This window comes from Ursus maritimus, unplaced genomic scaffold (assembly GCF_017311325.1).
Source record: "Ursus maritimus isolate PB19 unplaced genomic scaffold, ASM1731132v1 scaffold_30, whole genome shotgun sequence".
NCBI classification, from domain to species: Eukaryota; Metazoa; Chordata; class Mammalia; order Carnivora; family Ursidae; genus Ursus; species Ursus maritimus.
The window spans coordinates 32,808,475-32,825,199 of NW_024425564.1; positions in this window are offsets into that span (position 1 = coordinate 32,808,475).

Below are 16,725 nucleotides of genomic sequence, written 5' to 3' on the forward strand. Positions count from 1 at the left end.
ATTTATTTATTTGACAGAGATAGAGACAGCCAGCGAGAGAGGGAACACAAGCAGGGGGAGTGGGAGAGGAAGAAGCAGGCTTATAGCAGAAGAGTCTGATGTGGGGCTCGATCCCATAATGCCGGGATCACGCCCTGAGCCGAAGGCAGACGCTTAACTGCTGTGCCACCCAGGCGCCCCCCTTGTTGATTTTCTGCTTCGCTGATCTGTCCATTTCTGTTAAAGTGTTAAAGTCCTCTACTATTATTGTATTGTTATCAATGAGTTTCTTATGTTTGTCATTGATTGTTTTATATATCTGAGTGCTCCCATGTTGGATGCATAAATATTTACAATTGTTAGATCTTCTTGTCAGATTTTTCCCTTTATTATGATATAATGTCCTTCTTCATCTCTTGTTACAGTTTTGGTTTAAAGTCTAGTTTGTACAATATTTAAGTATTCCTACTCAGGCTTTTTTTTGGCATCCATGTGCATGATAAATGTTTCTCTATCCCTTTACTCTCAATCTGCTTGTTTCTTTAGGTCTAAAATGAGTCTCTTGTAGGCAGGCAGCATGTAGACTGTTCTTGTTTTTTTATCCATTCTGACACCTTATGTCATTTGATTGGAACGTTTAATCCATTTACATTCTGAGTAATTATTGATAGATATGTATTTAGTGCCATTTTATTACTTGTTTTGTCATTGTTTCTTGAGATTTTTTCCACACAAAGAATCCCCTTTAATATTTTTTGCATGGTTGGTTTAGTGGTCATGAACTCCTTTAGTTTTTGTTTATCTGGGAAACTCTTCATCTCTTTTTCTATTCTGAATGATAACCATGCTGGATAGATTATTCTTGGCTGCAGAATTGGGTTCTCATTCAGCATGTTGAATATATCATGCCACTCTCTTAGGCTTGCCAAGTTTCTGTGGATAGATCTGCTGCTAGCTTTATGGGTCTTCCCTTGTAAGTTAGGGATTTCTTTTGTCTTGTTGATTTTAAGATTTTTTTTTCTTTATCACTGTATTTTGCAGATTTAATTACAATATGTCTTGGTGTTCTCCTTTTTTGTTGATTTTGATGGGAGTTCTCTGTGTCTCCTGGATATGGATGTCTGTTTCCTTCCCCAGTTTAGGGGAGTTTTTAGCTCTTATTTCCTTAAATATATTTGCAGGCCCCTTTTCTCTCTTTTTTTGTGGGACTCCTATAATATGAATGTTATTAAGTTTGATGGAGTCATTGAGTTTCCTAAGTCTGTTCTCATGTTCCATAATTCTTCTTGCTTTTTTTTGTTCAGCATTATTTTCCATTAGTTGTCTTCTTTTTTTAAAATATTTTATTTTTATTTATTTACTTATTTGACAGAGACAACCAGCAAGAGAGGGAACACAAGCAGGGGGAGTGGGAGAGGAAGAAGCAGGCTCCTAGTAGAGGAGCCTGATGTGGGGCTCAACCCCAGAACTCTGGGATCACATCCTGAGCCGTAGGCAGATGCTTAACGACTGCACCACCCAGGCGCCCCTCCATTAGTTGTCTTCTATATCATTTATTTAGTCCTCTGCTTCTTCTAGCCTACTGTTCATGGCATCCAGCCTGTTTCCAATCTCAGTTATTGCATTTTTCACTTCTGATTGTTTTTCAACTCTTTTATCTCTGTGGTGAGGGCCTCCCTGAAGTCTTCCATTCTTTTCTCAAGCCCAGTGAGTATCCTTATGATTGTTGCTTTAAGTTCTCCATCAGACATGTTACTCATATCTATTTCGCTTAGATGTCTGGCCATGACTTTATCTTGTTCTTTCATTTGGGCTGAATTTCTTCATCTTGGCATTTTGTCTAAGTCTGTGCCTTTTTCTGCGTGTTTGAAAAGCCTGTTATGTTACTGCTCCTGAGAGTAATGGCTTTATGAAGAAGAGGTCATATATTGTCCAGGCCCCAGAGCTTCAGGGGTTCTAACTAATTGTCCTGAGTGGGCTCTGCTATTGTGTTTTGGCTGCTTATCCTTCAGGCCTGTCACCTGCAGAGGCTCTCCTTGCCCGCAGTGGGCTGCGTTTGGTACTTGACCAGAATGTGGTGAGTTTTAACTACGTGTGCTCTGGGCTGCTTGTTAAATGAGACCTGGTGCTGGTTCCAAGAGAACCGAAGCCCTGCAGAACTCTCTGGTCAGGAGATGTGGTGTGGGCAGGGATTTGTGCTGGTCTGGGGAAGGGCCATCTGTGCAGGGACTGAGGCAAGCTTGACAGAGAAGGGAAGTCCTGCCAGAGCACAGGGAGGTGGGGTTTGGTGTAAGCAGGTTAGGCAGGCAGTGTAGGTGCTGTGCTGCTTCCTGCAGGTGTCTCTGTGTTTATGCTGAGGGGCAGGGGAAGGGAGTGGCACCAGACAGCTCCTTTGTCCCTGGAGAGGTGTCTACATGAATGCTACCTCTCAGGGATGCGCTCCAAGAAGAGCAGATAATCTCCCCTCAGCGTTCCCTAGGTGCTCTTCAGATCACTGTTTCCATGATGTCTGCCCCCGGAGTGTTTGCCTGCCTTCTCTCTAGGAGGAGGGCAGTGCCCTTGGGGCTCTAGCCCAGCCAACCCCTGTGACCTTTGAACCTCCAATCTTTAAGCCCTGCTGGTTGCAAGAACTTGCAAAATTCAGCCCCTTTCATTTTTGCAGCTAATGGCTTTGGGAAAATGTTCTTGTGCTTTCCCCTGTGTGCTCCTCTCTCTCACCTTCCTCTGTGACCCTAGCTCCCTCCCCTCCTTAGCACCCATGATTGCAATCCTTTTCTTCCCCAAACCATTTCTCCACACTTCCTGCCTTCCTCCATGTGTCCTCTTCTTTCCCTTCAGTTGTGGAGTTCTTCTGTCAGTCTTCAGGTTGATTTCTGGCGTGTTTAGAATGATTTGATAGTTACCTAGTTGTGTCTGTGGGAAGAGATGAGCCTAGGGTCCTCCTGCTCCTCTACCAACTTCTCTCCCTCCTCTTAATTAAATTGTTGTAAAAATGTATCAAGAGTTTATAGTTCTTATCTGCAGTAGGTTCAGGTCCTTTGGAAATTACTTGATTATACCAGAAGTGAGACAGTGATCATTGTTTCTTGAAAGACAAGAAGCTCCAACTACCCAAGATTATTTGAACTTTTTTGGGGGGGGCTGGTTACCTGGTTCTCTAAATGGTTATGTATTGCCCAGTTATCTTTTTCCCAAATGTCTGTCAATAATTGGAGCCCGAGAAAGAAAGTCATTCTGGAGCAGTAGGAATGCTGCAACCGCATAAAAATATTTAAGGAATCTGAGAAGGTGCAATGTATAGTCTTGCTTTAATTCCAATAATAAAGAACACTTTAGAAACATGAGCAACGAAGTGGGAGAATTTACATGTTTAAGGGTATTTCTGAATTAAATTTCTTCTCCCCATTCATCTAAATTGGTCAGTATTGTTAGTTCCTGTACCATGGAAGGTATGGTCCAGTCTTTCTTACATAAAGATTGGACTGTCAGTAGGAATATAATTAGAGCCACATTTTCAGATAGTAGTGATGTTTCTGAGCCAACCATCCATAACACCTTCCTTAGCAATCTCACGGATAATAGGATTTACAGAATAGATTACTGAAACTAGAGGCTAAACAGATAGCCACAGGAAAACAAAAAGGTAAGTGGGGAAAAATGAATTAATTTCAAAACTAAGATTTTATTAAACACATAGAAAAATAAATGTTTATGGAAGAATATAAATATGTAAGCCATCTTGCTCTAAAATGCTAATCAAGCATATAAGCTATCCAAAACTTAGGACTGCACTAAAGAAACATGGAGATGTGCTTTACCACACAAAAGATAGCACAGTTTATGCAATATTGGAGACAATACTTGGAGCTTTGGGGAAGTGTGTGTGTGTGTCCACACGTGCACACACTTGGGTACATGGGCACAAGTTTTTCATTGAGTATTTTTAAACCAAGAATTCTGGTAGAAGGGGAATCCAACTAATGTCATTCTTTTCTGCGGCTTCTTCTCTATTCATGTCATTCTAATTTATCAATCCTGCTGAGAAGCTTAAAGACTAAGGTTTAGTTTCTTACTGAATATCATTTTCATTTTTATTGTTTAATCCAATATGAATTTTTATTAGACTTGCTGAATTTTAACACTAGTTTCTCTGCAATATCCTAATGAGTTTTTGTCACTGTGGGGCACTTTATATTGCTATCAGATTAGTAGGTGGAGCACATGTTAGTTATTAGACTTCCTATAAATAATTTATATTCACTTATGCAGTACCAGTCAATACTGGAAATTACTTCTCAAGGAAAATAGAAGTTACCGAGTTCAAGAATAAGAGAAGTCAAGTTGACAAAGAAAGAAAGGTGCTGAATTTTTGAGACTAGACTAAGAATGTCTGCTAAATGTTCAAATACTTTGGGTAAATATTTCTATTACACTTTGATATATAAATACTGAACTTTATATTCAAAAGCTGGTCAGTTGGAGAGGTTTTTATGAAAGCTGTAGTAGAGAGACACATGACCGAGCTACCCAACAACTTAATTGTCTGAGTTTTATTTTATCAAATAAATGTGGCAAAAATGACAAAGCTCAATGGTGGTTAGAGTTGAAGTTTTCTTATTTATTGTCAACAAAGTATAAATTAAAACTTTTTTGTGGGAAATTAGACAATAAAAGGTAATATCATAACCATTACAAAATCCATTAAATATAGTAATTCTACCTCTAGAGACAAGCATTTCCTTGCTTAACCCAAGGGAATAATTAAAAACATGATGAGGCCTTAGATACAAGATGAGTGGCAATTATGGCAAAGGGCCAATTGTAGCAGAGGGGACTGTATCTTCTCCATTTAAATTCTTCTGTTGTGACTTTTGTATAGATCAAGGCACTCCACCACCAGGAAGGCCATCTGGATACACATGGTATGAAGAACGAGCAGGCAGGGTTGGAGTGTATTGAAAAACTTTTGTGCCTCATCTCATAGCTCTTTGTTCAGCTGGGGTTTTTATTTTGTTTCTGTTTTTGGAAAACACAGGTTAAGTCACTTGCTATTTGAAGAACTGTATGAAGAGGTCACAACAGTGACTATTACAAAATGGAGATTTATTTCCATAATTTCATTTGCAGGATTTGAGATTTTCAAGATTATGAACAGGAATTTACTTGTACGTGCTCAAAACATGTTAAGAAATCATTTTACCAAATCATTTTACTAAAAATGTCAAATGTAAAGACTCGTAAAATCAGAAAACTTATGTAATATCCTCTTGAATAACTACCAATTTCATGCTTGGAGGAAATTTAAGAATGAACATAAAATATTACACACTGATATCTGATATATACGCTGCCTTTCTCCAGCCATCAAGAGCTGAATGGTCGTACAACTCAGGGCCATCTTTATGATTGTACTCTATGTTAATTTTTTGCCTTGGAATTGTGCAATGAGAAAAGCCCTCCACCAACATCTGTTTTGAAGAATCTGTAGCTATTAGTTTATTTCATTATCTTTCTAGAAAAAAACCTGAGCATTTCAAAACTATTAAAGTCACAGCTTTAAATACATTACCAAACCATGATTTAAGGTCTGCTATAAGACCGTATATTAGAGAGGGGGAGGAAAAAACCAATGGGGAAATCACTGGCTCAGGTCCTCCAGTTGAGATCATGGTTAGAGGTGTGATACTTGCCAGAAACCTCGGAAAAACATCACATATTCACACATCACTCCACCCTTCACCACAAGAAAAAATAAGGCAGTATGAGGCTAACATCTTTCCACCTTTCCCCAAAGTCAGGGCATTAACAGCCACTCTGTGCAGACTAGATCATTAAGTGTCATGTCTGAATGCACAGAGAAATGGCAGAGGTCATAGGTGAGATATGCCATCCTGCAACCCACTTTAAAAAGCGATTTTTCATGTGGCATTCTCCTTGTACTAGAATTGACCGTTATTAAACACAAAAATATCCAGAGGTATAACTGCCAAAATACTTAAAAGTATATCTTTGAGGAAACTGGCATACATTATTTTTCTCTAGGTCAAAACTTGAAATAGAATTAAATATAGAGTCTCTAACTCCAAGATAACTTTGTTGCTGTAATTTACTGTGATGGCTTAACATTTGAATAGACTTTGGAAAATATTCTTCTTCTTACTATTATTATTACCCTTTTGGAAGACAGACATAGAGGATTAGAGTAAACATGACAACCATTGCTTTAAAGCACATTCTCATCATTGGGTCGTTCTGCACTGATGTTATCTAAGCATTTTATTATATCTAATAATAAAAATTACCTAGAAATACACCTCCCAAAACAGCAGCCAAGATTGATTGATTGATTGATTGATTATTTATTTATTTATTTATTAGTTTTTAGAAGCTAAGATCTTAAAAATAAACTACAGCTAACCACAGACCCCTCATAATGCATAACTTACACTCTCTCTAATGGGGTAAATATCATGCCAAATATATATTTGTCTTTTTCTTGCTTTCACTTTTTGAGCAGTTTTTTGAGATATAATTGATAGAAAATAAAGTGCACATTTTTTCCAGCTTTACTGGATATAATTGACATACATTGTAAAAATTTAAGGCATATAACATAGTGATTTCATAAACGTATATATTGTTACACAGCACAACACAGTAAGTTTAGTTAAGATCCATCACTTCCCATAGTTTTAACTTCTTTTCTCATGATGAGAACTTTTAGGATCTACTCTCTTAGCAACTTTCAAATAAACAGTGTGGTTTTGTTAACTATAGCCACCATGCCATGCATTACATCCTGAGACTTATGCATCTTCTAACTGGATGTTTGTGCCTTTTTGACCATAGTTACGCATTTTGCCTGCCTCCTAACCCCCATCTCTGGCAACCACCAAATCTGTCTAACTTTTCTTTCTGATTCTCTTTTTAGATTTTCATCTCCCTGATGACATTGCTCATCAGTTCTTCCATGTTGTCTACCTTATCATTAAATCCCTTAGCATATTAATCACATTTGTTTTAAATTCTTGGTCTGATAATTCCCACATTCCTAGCATGTCTGGTTATGATGCTTACTCTGTCTCTCTAAATCATGTGTTTTCCCTTATGGTGTGTCTTGTAATTTTTTCTCAGGAGCTGGACATGACGTACCCAGCATTGTTTCCCACAGTGGTTTCCACTCAGGAGTCTGCTTTGGGAAGCTGTGACTCCACTTATTTGCCTATCTATCTCTCCAACCTGGGGAACAGAAGTTTGCCCTAGATCCTCTAATGTCTTATGGACCCAGGAAGAGTTGTTGATTATTCCATATGTTTACCCTTTTGGGGCACCTGGCTGGTTCAGTCGGTAGAGCATGCAACTCTTGATCTTGGGCATAGAACTTACATAAAAACATGCATATTTTCCATCTTGTTTGTTAAGACAGGATGGTAACTTTCAAATTCCTTACATGCAGAACGAGAAATCAAAATTCTTCTTTTATTGTAGGTTTAATTTACTTTTCCCTAATGAATAATGATGTTGAATATTTTTTCATGTGCATATTTGCCATCCACATATCTTCCTTGGTAAAATGTCTGTTTAAATCATTGCCCATTAAGTTGTGTTTAAAAAACTTTTGCATACAAAGTCACAGATTTTTTTCCTTCTTTTCTAAAAGTTTATAGGTTTAGATTTTATGCTTAGGACTATGATTCATTTTGATTCACCTTTTTTATGGTCTGAGACACAGACCAAAATTCATTATTAAATTGGGTATCCAGTTGTTCCAGCACTATTAAAAAATATATTCTTCCTTCCCTGAATTAAATTTGAAATTTTGTCAAAAATCAACTCACCATATAAATCTGGATTCATTTCTGGAACTCTCCATCATATTCCTTTGATTTATTTGTCTATCTCAATGACAATACTACACCTTAGTGATTAATCTAGTTTTATAGTAAGACTTGAAATCAGATATTGTTGATCTTTCAATTCTGTAGGTTTTTTTAAAGTTGTTTCAGCTCTATTAGAATCTTTATATTTCCACATGAAAAATATAATCAACCTATTATTTCCAAAATTTGCCCTGCCAATATTTTGAATTGGATTGCCTTAATCTATAGAGATCTATTCAGAGGAATTTACAACTTAACAATATTGAATTTTACTGCCCATGAACACAATGCTCCATTAATTTAACTCTTTAACTTCCTTTTTAAAAATAATTTTTATTATTGAAGTACAGTTAATATACAATATTATATTAGTTTAAAGTGTACAACATAATGATTTGACAATTCCTTGTGTTATGCAATGGTCACCATGATAAGTGTAGTTACCATCTGTTACTGTACAATGTTATTACAATGTTACTAACTTTATTTCATCTCCATAACTTAATTATTTTATAACCCCAAGTTTGTACCTGTTAATCCCCTTCACCAATTTTGCCACCCCCCCCATACCTCCCCTTTGGCAATCACCAGTTGGCTCTCTGTATTTATGTGTCTGTTTCTGTGTTTGTTTATTTTGTTTGTTTTTTTTGTTTATTTATTTATAGTCCACATATAAGTGAAATCATATGGTATTGGTCTTTTTCTGTCTGGCTTATTTCACTTATTTTACTGCCCTCCAGATCCGTCCATGTTGCACAAATGGCAGGATCTCATTCGATTTTATAGGCAAGTAATATTTCACTTCACACTTAGAGCAGAGCTGATCTCCATTAAGTATTTCTCCAGTATGATGTTAGCTGCAGATTTTTCATAGATATCCTTTATCAAGCTGGAGAAGTTCCCTTATATTTCTAGTTTTCTGAGAATTTTTATCAGGAGTAGATATTAGATTTTGTGAGATGGTGGTTTTTTCATTTGTTGTGATGATCAGATGGATTTTCTTTTTGAGTCTGTTAATATAGTGAGTTGTATTGATTGATTATCAAATGTTAAATCAACCCCACATTCCTGAGTTAAACCCCACTCGATATTACTGTACTAACCTCTCTCTTTTTCTCTAATTCCATTTGCAAGAATGTTTTTAAGAATGGATACTGTAATTTTCTCATAACATTTGCATTTTAGTAATCTTATCTCTTCTTTAAATACTTGGTAAAACACAATGTTGGATTGATTTGGGCTTGGAATTTTCTGTGGGAAGATTTAGCTACATACACAATTAATCTAACAGATACAGGGCTATTCAGATTATGTTTCATGTTGAATGTGCTTTGGTTGTTTCCACCTTTCAAGAAATGTGTCCATTTCCTCCAAATTGTCATGTTCATTTGCATTAAATTGTTCATAATATTCCCTTATTATTTTTTAATATTTGTGGACTCTATAATAAAATCAGTTTTTTCATTCCTGATATTTGTAATTTTTATCTTTTTTCCCTAACCAGTCTGACTAGAAATGTATCATTTTTATTTATCTTCTCCAATAACTTTTGTTTTCTCCTTTTTTTCTGTATCCATTTCATTGATTTTATTGATTTTTGCCATCACTTCTGCTTACTCTAGGTTCAATTTGCTTCTTTTCTTCTATTTACTGAAGGTGAAAACTTAGGTAATTCTTTTTTTTTTTTTTTCTGATATAGGCATTTTGTGCTATAAAATTTCCCTTAAATATTGACCTAGTGGCATTCAACATATTTTGTTATGTTGTGTTTTCATTTTCACTCAGTTCAAAATACTTTTAACTTTTCCTTTTCTTAGGCAAATGAATTTTTGAGAGCCATATTCTTCAGTTTCCAATTATTTAGGGAATGTTTCAATATCTTTCTGTTACTTGATTCTAATATGATTCCATTGTCTCTGGACAAAATACTTTGTATGACTTGAATCATGTTAGATATTTTGAGACTTGTTTAATGACCCAGAGTATAGTCTTTTTTTTTTTTTTTAAGATTTATATATTTATTTGAGAGTGAGAGTGAGAGCAAAAGAGAGTGAGAGAGTGCATACACAAAAGCTTGTGTGTGTGGGGAGGGACAGAGGAAGAGGTAGAGAGGATCTCAAGCTGACTTCACACTGAGTGCAGAGCTGATCTCATCACCCTGAGATCACAACATGAGCCCAAATCAAGTTTGATGCTTAACTGACTGAGCCACCCAGGCGCCCCCAGAATATTGTCTTTTTGATAAGAATTCAGTGCTCACATGAAAAGAATGTGTATTTTTTTGTAGTTAGGTAGCATATTCATTAAATATTAATTATGTCAACTGGATCGATAGTATAGTTCTAATCTTCATTGACTTTATTGATTTTCTATCACCTTCCTCAATCATCTACTGAAAAAAAATGTATTGAAATTTCTGATCATATTGTCAGATTTGTTTATTTCTTCTTGCATTCCTATCAGCTTTTGCTTTATATATTTTGAAGGTCTATTATTAGTTTTATAAGCATTTAGAACTTATGTCTTCTTGATGAACTGACCCCTCATTCATTATGAAGTGAACTTCTTTAACACTGATAATATTCTTTGTTCTGAAATCCACTTTGTTTGATAGGAATATAGACTTTCCAGCTTTCTTTGATTAAAACTAGGAGGGCATATATTTTTTCATTTTTCAAACATTAACTCACTTGTCTCTTTAATTTACACTGGGTTTCCTATAGGCATTCTGTGTTGGGATCACTATATTATCTAACCTGACAATATCTTCCTTCTAATTGGGATAATTATACCATCTGCTTTTTATTTAATTTGAATATAATTGTTTTTAATTAAACTTTTTATTTTGAGATATTATAGAATTACATTCACTTGTAAGAAATAATAGAGGGAAATATTGCATGCCCTTTACCAAATTTCTTCCAGCAGAATCATCTTGCAAAATTATATCACAACCAAGATATGATATTCACGTACTTAAGATATAGAACATTTCCATTAGCACAAAGAAGCTTCATGTTGTCCTTTTATAGTCCTAACCCCTTCTCTTCTGCCTCTTCCTTAACCAGTCAACCACTTATCTATCTGTTCTTCTTTTCTGTCATTTCAAGATTGTTGTATAAATCAAACTATATGTTACCTTTTGGGGACTAGCTTTTTTCATGCAACATAATTATTTGGAAATTCATCTATGCCATCGTCACAATCAATAGTCCATTCATTATGACTATTTAATGGCATTCCATATCAGAGTTGTAGCACAGTTTGTTTAACTAGTCACTCACCAAGGACATCTGGTTTATTTCTAGTTACTAATAAAATGTGGCTTCTAGCCAGCCATGTATGAGTGATTCAATTTCTAGGCATCTTTGTTAGCATTTGGTGTTGTAACTATGTTTTATTTTAGCAAGTGTAATAGATATGTAGGGATAGCTTGTTGTGGTTTTAATTTGCATTTCCCTAGTGAGTAATGATGTTGAACATTTTATCATGTTTATTTGTCACCTGTGTGTCTTTTTTTTTTTTTTTTTTTTTTTGGTGAAGTGTTGTCTATTCAAGTCTTTTCATATGTATTTGACATGTGTTTTACCTATGGTGAAATGCCTGTTAATTTCTTTTGCCAAATTTCTAATGGATTATTTTATTGTATAGTTGAGTTTTGGAAGATTTTATATATTGTAGATAGTAGTCTCAACATATATATTGTTTAAAAATATTTTTTCTCACTCTGTACCCTTCATTTTTATCTTCTTCACAGTCTATTTTGCAGAGCAAAAGTTTTTAAATTTTGATGAGTTCCAATTTATCATTTTTTCCCTTTTATGGATCATGCTTTTTATGTGAAGTCTAAGAATTCCTCGCCTAACCCAAGATCCTAGAGATTATCGCCTGCATTTTTTTCTGAAAGTTTTATAGTTTTGCATATTACATTTACTTCTATATCCTTTTTGAGTTAATCTTTGTAAGGTGTTCTTTTTTTTGTTTTGTTTTTTATTTTTTACTGTGAATGTACAGTTGCTTTAGCACCATTTATTAAAAAAGCAATGTATCCTCCATTGAATTACTTTTGCGTCTTTGTCAGAAATCAGTTGTATATATTTGTGTGAATCTAGTGGGTTTTCTATTTAGTTCCCTTTATCAATGTAGATACTCTTCTGCCAATATTATGCCATCTTTATGAATGTATGTATATAACAAATCATAAAATTGGGTAGACTGATTCCTCCCATTTGTTCTGCTGTTTAAAAATTATTTTAACTGTTCTAATTCTTTTACCTTTTCATATAAATTTTAGAATATCATTGTTTATATGTATAGACATATCATGGTGTTATTTGATAGAAATTATGTTAAGTCTGTATATTAACTGGAGAAGAATTAACATCCTTACTATGTTGAGACTTTTAAACCATGAATATAGTATGTCTCACTCTATTTACATCTTCTTTGAACTCTTTCATAAATGTTCGTAATTTTTAACATGCAAGTCCTGCATATATTTTATTAGATGCACACCTAAGTATTTCATTTTTGAATGATTATATATGGTATTATATTATTATTTTTGGTATCCACGTAGTTATTCTTAGTGTTAAAGAAAGACAATTGATCTATATATAGAAATCCAATATATGGTCTATCTTAGTACATTGGTAGTACATCGACACTTGAAAATAAACTGTATCTTGCAATTGTTTGGTGGAGTGTCTATAATTGTCAATTAGATGATGGTGGTTGATAGTGTTATTTATTTTTTCTATATCCTTGCAGAATTTCTGTCTGAATGTGCTAGAGCGAGAGGCGTTGAAATATCCAACTATATTTATGGACTTGGCTCGCTCTTCCTTTATTTCTATCTGTCAGTTTTTGTTTACGTATTTTGCCACTATGGGTGCATGCATATTAAGGATTGCTATATGCTTTTTAGTGGGTTTTTTTTCATAGTATAATGTCCCTCTGCCTCTAGTGAAGTTCTGTGCTCTGAACTTTATCTGATGTTAGTATGACTACTCCTGCTTTCTTTTGATTGATGTTTGTCTGATATGTCTTTTCCATCCTTTTACTTTCAAACCACCTATGTCATTATATTTTAGGTAAGGCTTTTGTAAATAGCATATAGTTGTCTCATGTCTTTTATTCCACTCTGCCAATATTGATGTATCTAGATCATTTACATGTAATGTAATTATTGATATGTTAGGGTTTAACTTTGCCATTTTATTTTTTATTTTTATTTTCTCTTTGTTCTCTATGTTTTTTTTGTTTCTTTGTTTTCTTTTTCCTGCCTTCTTCTCAGATATTGGAACATTTTTTAGGGTTTTACTTTGACTTATTTCTAATGTTTTTCATATCTATCTATCTATCTATCTATCTATCTATCTATCTATCTATATTTGGTGGTTACTGTGGGTATTGAGTTACATATACATAACCTATCATAATCTATTGGTACAGTCACTTTTCTGATTTGAGTGAATGTAATAGCCTTGCTTTCCTTTATGTCCCTTTATAATTTTCTTAAATATTTTCACTGCATATACTTAGAACTATATTAAACAGTGTTATATTTGCTTCAGTTGTAAGATGGAGTTTTTGGATTAGGTGAGAATGAAAACACTGTATTTACCCATATTTTTACTCTTTCTGTTGCCCTTTCCTCCTTTCTATTGTTACAAGATTCTTTTTTAATCATTTCTGTCTGTTCAGAGAACTTCCGTTAGCCATTATTTTCAGGGTAGAGATGCTGGTGACAAATTCTCTTATTTTTCTTCATCCGAGAATGTTTTAATTTCTGCCTCATTCTTAAAGGATATTTGCATTGTATAAAGGAATCTTGGTTGACAGATTTTTCTTTTAGCATTTCAGAAATATTGTGTCTCTTCCTTCCGGCCTCCACTGTTTTCTGATGAATAATCTTCCTGAATTCCAATTGTTTTACCCCCTGGTAAGCTCTTTCTACTTTCAATATTTTTTTCTTTGCCTTTAGTTTTCAGAGGTTTGATTATGATGTAGTTTGATGTGCAATTCTTTATATTTATCTTTAATATTCTTTAAGCTTCTTAAATTTCTAAGTTTATGTATTTTGCCACATTTGAGACATTTTCAATCATTATTACTTGGAGTATTTTGTAATTCTCTCACCCCCACTCCCATTCACCCAACTTTCTTCTCTCCTTTTGGGACTCTTATAACACAAATGTTAGATTATTTTGTTGTTGTTGTGATATTCCCAGAAGTCTTTGAGACTCTTGTTTTTTGTTTGTTTGATTTTGGTCAGAAAAAAAAAATCTCCCTGTTGCTTAGATGGGTATTTTCTATTGTTCTGTTTTTCAGTTTGCAAATTCCTTCCTCTCTCCTCTCTATTCGGCTAGTGAGCCCATCTATTGAGTTTTTAGTTTTGATTTTTGCATTTTTCTGTTCTAAAATTTCCATTTGGTTCTTCTTTATATCCTAATTTCTGTGCTAAGACCTTTTGCATTTGTTTTAGTACTGTTTGTAATTGTTCCTTGAAATACATTTGCGGGGCTCCTTAAAAGTATCAAATAATTCCAGCAATCTCTTATTTCAATGCTGACTTTTATTGTTTCTTTTCATTCCACCTGAGATCTTCCTGGTTCTTAGTATGGCAAGTGATTTTCAATTGAAACCTGCATATTAAGGTGTAATTTTATGATATACTGAATGTTATTTAAACCTACTATTTTTATTGGTTTCCTCTAACACTGTTCCAGAGAGGGTTGGAGGTCCTCACCTTGTTACTGCCCTTTGAAGATAGAATTCCAAGTTCTCAACTCAGCCTCTATGGACATCTGAGAAATGGAAGGTCCTCCTTAATATTGAGTAAGATTGGGAGTTACTCACACCATGTCATTCTTCATGTCTTAAGGGCCCCATCTGGTTTGCTTTCTTCTAAGTTCCAGAGTCCTCTTATATTTGTTCTAAATATAATGTCCAGGGTTTTTAGTTGTACTTAGTGAAAGGACTAAGAAAAACTACCCTAATCCATTTTCCAGGAAGCAAAAGTGCTTGATCCATTTATTTTTAAGGTTATTATTCATATAGTTGGGTTAAATCTACCATCTTGATTTTCATTCTAGTCCATCTACCCTTTGTTCCTTTTTCTCTCATCATCTGCCTCCTTTTGAATTAACTGTGTATGTTTTATGATTTTAGTTAACTTGATTTTTTAAATCTTATTAATTATAATTTTTCATGTGTCATTTTAGATTAACCCATCACTGTCTAACTTCAAGTGATATTTTAATATATTAAATATACTTTAAGAACTTTGCAATAATATACTTCCATTTCTCCCTTTCTAATCTTTGTGCTATTTTTTTCACATAACTTACTACTCTGTGTGTTATAAATCCAACACTGTATTTCATTACGTTTTCTTTAAGCAGTCACTTACCTTTTAATGAACTTTATATGTCTTTATATTTACCTATGTAGCTGCCATTCCTGGAGCTCTTCATTTCTTTGTGTAGCTAAATGTTTCCTTCTGATAGCATTATCCTTCTGCCTGAAGACCTTCCTTGAACATTTCTTGTCACTCACATCTGTAGTTGATGAATTCAGTTTTTTCATATCTGAAACACTATTTGGTTCTCATTTTTGAGAGTTTTCTTGCTAGGCAAAAATTTTTGTAGTTTTTTTTTCTTCAATACTTTAAGCATGTTTCTTCAGTGTCTTCTAATTTGCTTTATATTCAGTGAAATATCTGCTGTCATTTTCATTGTTTTTCTGCATTTATTGTCATTTTTCACTGAATGCTTGTTAAGGTTTTGCTTTATCTCTGGTTTTAAGCAAGCTGATTATGATAAGCCTTGATAGAATTTGCATCATGGTTTTATGTGTGTGTGTGTGTGTGTGTGCATGCGTGTGTGTGTGTGTGTGTGTGTGCACAACAGGTTAGATAAACAAATTTTTGGATCTGTGGGTTTATAATTTTCATCAAGTTTGGAATTTGCTGATCTTATTTCTTCAAATACCACCTCTCCTCATTTAGAACTTCTATTTCACATATATTTGACTGCATGAAATTTCCCATAGATCAGTAGCACTGTGCTCATTTTTTTTTCAGGTTTCTTTAATGTGTTTCATTTGGGATATTTTCTTTTGTTATGTGTTCAAGTTCTTTTTTTCTCCACTATTTTTCCCACATTAATTTTATCCAGTGAACTTTTCACCACAGATATCAGAATTTTCATTTCTTGAATTATTAATGTGTGCCTTTTTAAAATATCTTGTATATTTCTTTTTAATATGTTTAGTCTTTCCTTCTTTTCTTCAGCTTCTTAACCATGTGGAATTCAGTCTAATATTTGCTTTAATGTCCTAGTCAACTAATCCTGCCATCAGTGTCATTTCTGGGTCAATTTCAATTGATTGATTTTTGTTGTATTTTCCTGCATCTTTACATGTCTGATAATTTTTAACTGGATGTCAGACATTTTGGATTTTACATTATTGAGTGCAGTGTAGATTTGTGTTTTACAAATATTATTGAGTTTTGTTTAGAGACATGTTGAAATTATTTGTAAATAGTTTGATCCTTTTGGGTCTTGTTTTTAAGTGTTGCTAACTATTCACAGAGCTGCATTTCCTGTTAATTTTTCTCCATTAGTGAAGCAAGAGCCTTCAGGGTATTAGAACCAATGTCCTCTGAGTTACTAAGATTTCCATTCTGGCAGACTTGGCACTGTTCCCTCTAATCCTTCCTGGACTTCTTTTCCTGGACTTGGGTAGTTTTCTTGCATACATGTTATGATCAGTTCTCAACTGAATCCTCAAAGGAGCTCCCTGGATTTCTCTTTCTGGTCACCCCTCTTCTCTCCTGTGTCTGCTCTATGACATTGAGACC